The sequence below is a fragment of the Echiichthys vipera genome (genome assembly GCF_963691815.1).
Source record: "Echiichthys vipera genome assembly, chromosome: 12".
NCBI classification, from domain to species: Eukaryota; Metazoa; Chordata; class Actinopteri; order Perciformes; family Trachinidae; genus Echiichthys; species Echiichthys vipera.
In genome coordinates, this window is record NC_139837.1 from 20,977,114 (window position 1) to 20,988,112 (window position 10,999).

The window sequence follows — 10,999 nt, forward strand, 5'->3', positions numbered from 1 at the left end:
TTAAAGTTTTGAACGGAAAACCCAGCAATGTTTCTTTGATAAGCAATGTCCTACATTCTCAGAATAATTCTAAAACCTCACCATCAACAGTTTCCCTTCAGAAGAATCGACCTAAGGCCAAAATAATCTGTGAGTAACAACAATATTATCTCCGGAGATACTCAAGAGAACCATAAATAAAATTCCATGCAATAATTTGGGTGAACTGGCCCTTTAACTTTCCTTAATAATACCAAAAGACAAACTGTTGCACCAACAGTGTGTGTGTCTTGAGGAAGCCGGCACGGCCTCAGTGAATTTGGTTTCCAACAAACATTGTTTTGATTATGAGAATTGAACATGCAAATTTATTGGTATTCCTTTACTGCGTGTTTTGAGGCATTTAGTAACCATCGTATAGTTATTTTGGAAAGGGACACAGCCTTTTCATGGGCAGACAAAATGCTTGTGAACTGTAAAAAAAAAAAATGGAATAAAGTCTGCAACAATAAGGACTAAAGTTGGATTGTTTTCAGAGGTTTATTTAAGAGCTGAACTATTTCTTGACAAAGAGCAATATGATGCAGATAAAGTCATTGGAAATTTTCACGAAATTCTATGCATGTATGTATGTATATGTCACCACCGCTTGATGTTGTCATTTGTGTAAATAAACATACTGTTGAGTCAGTGGGTCAAGATCTTCTGTGACTTCTCATAAAACTGAATTATTTTACAGGTTTTGACCCTGAAGCAGTCACAACTGTCAGCTTAAGATTGCTCTTTTGGGTAATTTTATCAGATAATACAAGTATAAGATGTTAAATGCCACAGTGTATGTAAGATTGATTGCATTAAACTGAATTATACAATAGGTGATCAGTCTCAACATCGAACTATCCTTCCTTGAATTGGGGTCTCCTGCTGCACAGAAACAGCAGCCCTCCTGTTCATTATTGGTCTGTGAAATCTCACATATCTCTGAACTGTGTGCACTTGTACAGTAAGATGTCTGTGAAAACCAAACAGAGCTGCGTGAATAAATATTTCCTCCAATATGATCTACTGTGACTTGCAGGAGCCGCATAGGAGGAAGAGCCAGAAGATCAGACGTTTGAGTTTTAAAAGGCAGAATCAACTTTACATGTAAATTACTGTACTGGTTCACTCAAAGTTAACATCCAAGAACTCATGGCACTCTCAGTCATGACTTCATTCTTTAACTGTGTTTCAATTTCAACCAAAGCTTTTTTTCTAATTGACAATGAGAGAGAAAAGAAACATGACAAAAGTAAGCAAAGTCTACTGAGATTAGACTGTAGAACATGTTTTATATTCCTAGATTTCTCTGTCTCTATGCACAAATATGAAAACAGTGCCATCTACTGTACCAAACTGCATAACAGATGTTACAACAATACATTGCAGGGTGCTGTCTACTACCAGATGTACTGGTACAGACAGCTCCCAGGAGGAACAATGAAATAAATTGTGTACACAAAATACAGAAACAGCATAAAATGCTACTTTGTAGATTTTAGCAGAGAGAAATCAACCATAACGTTGAGAGTGGGACATTCACAGTGAGGAGTCTGGAGCCAGAAGATAAAGGCTTGTATTTTCCTATGAGTTTTTGCCGTCGCCAAGTGTATGAATGTAAAATAATAAGGAAAGTATCAGGACGCATGGGTCGGGCTCATTGTCTTCTGCCCACAGGTGCCCGATGATGAAACACTGACAGAGCAGTTTTTTGTACAGTTTATCTGTCGGTGAATAAATGCTACAACTCCTCAAGACCAAAGTCAAGTTACCCTCTCTCATTTGCTAATGTCGCCTGCTGAATCAACTTCAACCACGTTTTGCTTTAGAATAGGTGATCTCTTACTTATTAAACCACTTGTTGAACCAACAACCACTAAGCTTTATGCTAATAATTGCAGGATGAAGTCACTATAATGCAAATTGGTGTATGATGTCATTTATGCCTAAGCCCTCTAAAAAAACTCTGAAAACCCTGCAGACACACGTGAAAGCTGAACAGAAGCCATATTATCTCATGTACTGTAGGGGGACCTCAAGGACCACAAACACTCCCAGTTACACTTTGTTCACACGCCACACAATATATGACACTCCCACCTGCAACTCTTTATCTGTTAGGTGACAGACAGTTATGTGCTCAACTTTGACTTTCTGAACATGGACATTATCAAACATGGTCTCATCAGCTTGATAATATTTCTGCTCTGGATACAAGGTAAAGTCCAAAAAGATCACAATTCTGCATTACTGACTTTAACGTCTTTTGGGCGGTTATCTAAGGATAACAAACAAAAGTTAAAAATAAATTGCTGTATATGTTCACTTCTGGTAACATTTACTGTTTTTCACTCAGGGTTTATTGATGGGAGTGATGTCACCCAGACTGACGTACTGTGGGAAAAACAGGGTGACAATGCAACAATACACTGCAGACACTCGAAGGGTGGTACCTACTACCAGATGTACTGGTACAGACAGTTACCAGGACAAACAATGGAACAAATAGTGTACACAACACCAGCCAGGAAAGATGATGATCATGATTTTGGAGATTTCAGCAAAGATAAATTCTCAGCCACCAAGCCTGACGCAGAGAGAGGGACATTCACAGTGAAGAATCTGGAGCCAGAAGATAAAGGCTTGTATTTCTGTGCTGTGAGTCAACACAGTGATGCAGACAAACTTGACAGCTGAACAAAAACCCCAGTCCACTAACACAATTATAATTATCTCATGTACTGTAGGGGGACCCCGAGGACCACAAACAGTCCCAGTTTACACTTTGATCACAAGCTACACAATATATGACACTCCCAACTGCAACTCTTTTTCCCTGAAACTGCATTAGAACAAATTAAGATGGTCTCACACTTTCAATTTTTCAGATAATTTTTAGCATTATAAAGAATTTCTGTTTAGTTAGTTTTGCTCATAAAATAAATGTTGACAAATATTATTTAAGATACAACTAACTGTGTGGAATAAGAACGTAATTATAAAAAAACATACATTTTAAAACAATCACCAACAGCAGTGACACCAGGCTATTTCTAAATGAATATAGCAGATGGGAAGGTTTTGATCAATTTCCTCGTGGAAAAAGTGGCGCTTGAAACTCCAGGAGAACAGCAGGAAGAGGGGCAGGAAAATCAAAAGGGTTGGCAAGCAGGGACGCATATACATGATCAGAATCAGATCTTTTATATCAGTTATAGTCGATCATCAGTGTATTTTCTTGCTAGATTTGCTCACGGGAAAAATAGACCAGACGCGGAAATTACAAATCAATTTATTAACACGGGCATCGAAAGGATGTAGGCCGCTTTTTCATACTGAATGACTTTTTCCAAGAAACTTATGAGCACATCTCTAGTAAACACACAATTTAAAGTGGTGCTTTTTCATGATTCTTTGTGATAAGTTTTAAAGATCTCTTGATTAAATTAACTAGTCGATTAGTCAACAAATTCGTATGAGTGTCTTTAAATCGTTGGCAGCCCTGTATCTAAAGTAGAGGGACCAAAGCTGGGGGCAATGTACAGCATGGGGACCTCCAGTACCATTCATACTCTACTTTGAATGACAATGTAGATTTGAAGAGAGCAGCTCACATGATCACATCACACAATGCAGGGACACTCCCACCTGCAGCTCCTTGTGTCTCTACAACTGTATGGACTTCTGGCAGTTTGAGTCTAACAGCATGGTGATCATCATTATTAAAAGAGGCGTCCTCATATTGTCAGTCTTTTTACTGTGGACTACAGGTAATCTACCAGAAAATCAAACAATGGAAAACTAGGTTTACAGTTCAAGTTTTCGCCATCATTAGAACAGTTTGTCATTTTGTAAGTGATGTCAAATAATACTATATGAATCCAAAAGATCAGTTGTGGTAACATTTACCGATTTACGCAGGTCTAATCGATGGAAGTGATGTCACCCAGACTGACATACTGTGGAAAATCAAGGGTGAGAGTGCAACAATGAACTGCAGCCACACAAAGGCTGCTGACTACTTCCAGATGTACTGGTACCGACAGCTGCCAGGACAAACAATGGAACAAATAGTGTACACAACAACAGTCAGCAAAGATCATGATTTTGGAGATTTCAGCAAAGATAAATTCTCAGCCACCAAGCCTAACACTGAGACCGGGACATTCACAGTGAAGAATCTGGAGCCAGAAGATAAAGGCTTGTATTTCTGTGCTGTGAGTAGACACAGCGACGCAGACAAACTTGACAGCTGAACAAAAACCCCAGTGCACTAACATAACTACAATTATCTCATGTGCTGTAGGGGGACCTTGAGGACCACAAATTCTACCAGTTACACTTTGATTCACCGTGTGGGTTTTGATAGAGCAGCTAACATCAGATAACATCACAGAAGTAAACTGACACTCCCACCTGCAACTCTTCATCTCTCTATAACTACACTAACAGTAGAGTCTTTCAGAACAAAGACCTTATCAAAAATGAGCTCCTTATCGATTTCTATTTTAGATTAAAAAGGGGTAAAGTAGAGGAAAATAACACTGTATTAAACAAATACTACTAAAATGATCTACATCAATGCATACTCTTAGAGCTAAATCATAAACTAATGTGTTTCTTCTAACTAAAATATAATTGAATAAACCATTATTATCCATGACAGAGAAGCATACATGGATCTATGTAGAAACATTAAAAATACTTTTTTGTATTTTTGGGAAAATCTATAATAATCTTTCATCATGCTGTAATACAAGTGTTCTAAGACAAAACTAGACCTCTTCACCTTCACCTCCTCTTTACTCTGTTTTCAGGCTTAAGAAAATCTAGCCTGTGATGGAAGACTTTGGCCAATCACAGATCAGAGAGCTGTTTTACAAACGCAGATGCACCTGTGCGTACCTTCCGTGAAAGTCCTGCTTCTCACTTTTGGCAAAGGTTCACAGCCGTTGATAATTATTGGCTAAATTATCAGGTAAGAGACTTTACGGTTATCCATCATCATTCCTTTAAAAGCTGCTCAGTGGCGCATGAAGCCAAAAAAGTTCAACTTCAGTGGTAGGGTTGGGGAATATGTTAAAATTTTCCAACCGGCCATCGTCGGCCAACCAACCGACGCTTGCCGATATATATTGTCCAAGGCGAATTTACTGATAAACAGGCCCCCAGTGACTTCTGCACTCGTTTGTAAATACCTGTTGTGTGGAAGAAATGTGTCATAAAAGTCCAACTTCCCCATAACCACCACTTACTGAAACCTGCAGTATTTCTCACAGCTACAGGGGGAGACAAACCTGAGCAAACTAAATAGTTGCAACTTTCCACTTCCATAAAATACAATATTAACAGTCTTTACCCTGCTGATGAAGTGAAAGCTATGATGTAGATGACACCTCCCCTGTTTGTTATATTAACTTTAACGGGGATGAGCATGCGTCTCACATCTAACCTTCTTTACTATGATGTTTCCAGTCTTTATATTTTGTTTCCTTCATCTGTCTGTGAATAAGGGTGAGTGGTCCAAACAGAGAAAGATGCAGCATATCTAATAATTAAAAAGTAATAAAAATAGCTTCTGCTCTTTTTCCACAGCCTCTAACACCAAGAGTGTCCTCCCAACACCGCCTTTCATCATTAAGAGAACTGGTGAATTTGTTGTCGAAGAGATCAACTGCTCACACAGCATAACGGGTTATGATCAAATTTTTTGGTACAAACAGGACGAACAAAGAGCTCCAAAGCCTCTGGGATATCTGAATCTGGACTACCCATACCGCGAGGTTGACGTGCAAGATAAACTCAGCTTTGATGGAGATGGCCGTAAATATTCACTCCTCATTTCTGATCTTGATTTAAACGACAGTAGTGAGTATTTCTGTGCTGCCAGTCAACACAGCGCTGCAGATTCCCCTCAAGGCAACTCAAAAACATTCCTTTATCTTTCTGCAGAGACAACATGTTGACTCCTGAACACCTGCAGCCAGCCTCCATCTAATACGAGCCTTTGACGATTTTTTTCAACTGTTTTGATGTTTTTTGACCCCTTCTGAGGTCATATTGTAGGCACAAAGTTCAACAATACATAGTCATCATAAACTTGGATGTGTAGAACAATCATTTTGTGAAATGATCTCATGATTGATTGAGTCTGGAGCTACAGAGGACAGATAAACGCCTGTTATCCAAACTTCATTCAGGTCTATCTTTCAGTTTAAAAAAAACAATGACATTTCATCATTGAACTTGATCATAAGTTACAATTCTACTCACATTCTATCACAGAAATTTTTCCCATATTCTCTTTTGAAAACATCACAACATACATCACATTAAGGCTGCCCTCTCTCCGTCCATTAGTCATTTTTTATGCTTTTTCAATACTGAATGAATTGGACCTCTTTCCAAAAGACTCATGAGCTCATCCCTAGTAAACAAAAGTTTTCAAGTGGTGCTTTTGCATGATTCTTTGTGAATAAACTATCGAGACCAATTGTTAAAAATCAACTAATTGATTAGTCAACAAAATTGTGAGTTTCTGAAAGCTTCTGAAATGTGAATATTTTCTGTTTTTTTCCTCCTCTATGACAATAAACTGTATCTATATGAGCTGTGGATGAAATATGACAATTGAAGACGTCATCTTGAGCTTTGGGGAAAAACTGATCAAAATGTTTCATCATTTTCTGACATTTTATAGACAAAACAACTAATCAATGAATCGAGAAAATAACCAACAGATTAATTGATAATGAAAATAATCAGTTGCAGACCTAGAAGACTAAGAAATTCTTAACTGAGGGCAACGCTATCATATCATTAAATCCATGTGTCCTCAGCCTTGTGAGTGTAAATGATCTGAATTAGAGGCAACAGTCATGACAGTGATGGACTGTAGGGGACCTACAGCACCACTTATACTTCCATCTACACTTTAACACAGTGACACTCCCACCTACAACTGCTCATGTCTCTGTAACTACATACGACTCAGGTACAGTAGTTTCTAACAGAACATGGACATCATCAATCCTCCTGATCACACTTACCTCCTCATATTGTCAGTGTTTTTGCTGTGGACTACAGGTAATTTACAATAAAATCAACTGTTAATTATTACACTTTTGCATTAAATTGTTGTTTCATGTTTTTGTTCACATTATTATCAGCTAACAATGAAATCAAAAATGCTGAGGGAAAGTTTATAATCGGCAAACTGTTAAATACACAGGTCTTATTGATGGGAGTGATGTCACCCAGACTGACATACTGTGGGAAAAACAGGGCGACAATGCAACAATACACTGCAGCCACACGAAGGGTGCTGGCTACTACCAGATGTACTGGTACAGACAGCTGCCAGGACAAACAATGAAACTAATCGTGTTCACACAGGGCGAAAAAGATCACGATTTTGGAGATTTCAGCAAAGATAAATTCTCAGTCACCAAGCCTGACGCAGAGAGTGGGACATTCACAGTGAAGAATCTGGAGCCAGAAGATAAAGGCTTGTATTTCTGTGCTGTGAGTGAACACAGTGATGCAGACACACTCAATAACTGAACAAAAACCTCACAGCACTGTAAATAAAACTGTTAGAATTATATAATGTACTGTAGGGGGACCTCGAGGACCACAAACACTCCCAGTTCACACTTTAATTCACGTTGTGGCTTTTGACACAGCGGTTTACAGCATCAGAGAGCATCACACACTGCAGAGACACTCCCACCTGCAACTCTTCACTCAACTCATCACTGTCACCAAACTTACAGTAAATATTTGAGGCTCTAGAACATGGATGCTATAAAATATGGACGCCTCAGCTTTTTAATATCTCTGCTCTGGATAAAAGGTGAATTACATTAGGAATTCATTGGTTTACAGAGTTAAAGTGGTATTCTGTGGATGGTAGCAGAGGGTGATTGTGGTTTTAAAATGGTCTACTTTAAACTACTAACCTGACTGTTTTACACACAGGTCTTACTGATGGGAGTGATGTCACCCAGACCTCCATACTGTGGAAAAACATTGGCAACAATGCAACAATGAGCTGCAGCCACACAAAGGGTGGTGGCTACTTTCAGATGTACTGGTACAGACAGCGGCCAGGAGAATTTATGAAACAAATAGTGTTCACTGTTGCAAACACTGAACCTAAATTTGAACCAGACTTAAGCAAAGATAAATTCTCAGCCACCAAGCCTGACGCAGAGAGTGGGACATTCACAGTGAAGAATCTGGAGCCAGAAGATAAAGGCTTGTATTTCTGTGCTGTGAGTCAACACAGTGATGCAGACACACTCAATAACTGAACAAAAACCCCAGTGCACTGTCATTAGCACATCTATAAGTGAGTATATTAATCTGCTGCACTGTAGGAACAGGACAGTAGGTGGCAGTACAGTATGTATGTGGTTTGTAGTGGCAGTAAAGGACGACGACAATGCATTATGACACCACTCGAAAAAAATCCTGATGGGAGGGTTCACCCAGCAATATTCAGTTGAAGTGCATATACAGTAACAATAACAAGGATGTTCTTCAACTCATAAAGTCATAAAACAACAACAAGATGATCATTGTCTTCTGCACGGTCCTTAACGTCATACTGGTTTCAGGTAATGTAACAAAAGCTCTCAAAAATATGTTTCACAAAATAAAACCAGTAGCTAGTAGTTAGTACCCCATGTATACTGTTTTCCACAGGCTCCTCTCTCAGTGAGAAAGTCCACCAGACTCCAGCTGACATCCTCAACATGCCCGAAGAAACAGCCACAATCAGCTGTTCACACAGTATTCAGAACTATGACCGAATCCTCTGGTACAAGTAAACGCAGGACAGACAACTGCAGTTCCTCGGCTACTTGTTAGCAGCAGGCATTGGAAACCCAGAGAAGACTGCAGTGAATATGAAGATGGAAGGGAATGCAAACAAAGACCAAACCTGCACATTAACAATTGAAAGAGTGAGCCTGAACAGCAGTGCAGTGTACTTCTGTGCTGCTAGTTACACAGTGTTACCTATCACTGCTGCTCAGTACAAAAACCTCCTCATCTCCAGATAACACCTCACAGCACCTTACAAGTTCCTTCCTCAGTAAATAGTCACTCAGATCTGTTTACTGAGCCAGTGGTGTGTAAACGTTACTTAACATGATTTATATGCCCAATGACACCACCCACCTGGGACCTGGGAGGGTTTACTCAAAGAGGAGGTTGGAAATACTCAGTACAACTGCTTCATTCATTGCAACAACAAATCTATTTTCTTCAAAAACACAAAATGATCACAGTATTCCTTTGCATTGCTTGGAACTCTGTTCTGGTTTCAGGTAATGTACTCCCAATTGTATCTTTCAGACTCACTCATATTGTTGCCAGTTCAGTGTGTTTTTGCATTATTTTACATTTTATATTATTCAGTTTTTCAGTTTGCCAGTATTTTTGCTCATATTGTATTTTGTCTGATGCTTTGTTGATTCGTTTCCCACAGGCTCCTCTCTCAGTGACAAAGTCCACCAGACTCCTGGTGACATCCTCAACATGCTCGAAGAAACGGCCACAATCAGCTGTTCACACAGTATTGACAACTACAACCGAATCCTCTGGTACAAGCAATCGAACGGGCAACTGCAGTTCCTCGGATACTTGTTAGCAGGCACTGGAAACCCAGAGAAGACTGCAGTGAATATGAAGATGGAAGGGAATGCAAACAAAGACCAAAAGTGCACATTAACAATTGAAAGAGTGAACCTGAACAGCAGTGCAGTGTACTTCTGTGCTGCTAGTTACACAGTGTTTCCTATCACTGCTGCTCAGTACAAAAACCTCCTCATCTCCAGATAACAGCTCACAGCCGCTCACACCTGGTCTCAGTATGTCATTACTCAGATCTTTTTACTCAGTCAGTGGTGTGTAAATGTTACTTTTAAAAATAATTGAATTCCCGCACACTGTCTTATTTGCAAATAATCACAACGTTGTAACTGCTATTGCTATTTATTAAATTATTTTTTGCAAGTAAGAAACTCTTTCCTTTCCAACCTTCCACCTGTATTTAGTTATGGATAAGCATCCTTCTGTTGTGTAAATGTTACTTAACATGATTTATATGCCCAATGACACCACCCACCTAAAGACCTGGGAGGGTTTACTCAAAGAGGAGGTTGGAAATACTCAGTACAACTGCTTCATTCTTTGCAACAACAAATCTATTTTCTTCAAAAACACAAAATGATCACAGTATTCATTTGCATTACTTTTAACTTTGTTCTGGTTTCAGGTAATGTGTACTTCCAATTGTTTAAACAATTTTAACTTTCAGACTCACTCATATTGCTGCCAGTTCAGTGTGTTTTGCATTATTTTACATTTTATATATTCATTTTTTCAGTTCACCAGTGTGTTTGCTCATTTTTGTATTTGATCTGATATTTTGATTCTTTTCCCACAGGCTCCTCTCTCAGTGACAAAGTCCACCAGACTCCAGCTGACATCCTCAACATGCCTGAAGAAACAGCCACAATCAGCTGTTCACACAGTATTCCGAGCTATGACCGAATCCTCTGGTACAAGCAAATAAAGAATAAAGAACCGCAGTTCCTGGGATATATGTATAAAAACAATGCCAACCCAGAGGCTGGAGTTGCTGTAATAATGGATGGGAATGCAGATAAAGACCAAACCTGCACATTAACAATTGAAAGAGTGAGCCTGAACAGCAGTGCAGTGTACTTCTGTGCTGCTAGTTACACAGTGTTTCCTATCACTGCTGCTCAGTACAAAAACCTCCTCGTCACACTCTTTCATCTCTGTATTACAGCTCACAGCCACTCACACCTGTCTTCCTTGGCTAAATGTTGTGTTAAAAGACTAAAAAAAGCTTTTGAAACAGCTTTTTTTTTTTTAAATCAAGGTTGCATTAAAGGCCGTTTCTTAAATTAGTATGATTGAATTTATGCTCATTTTAAGATAGTGA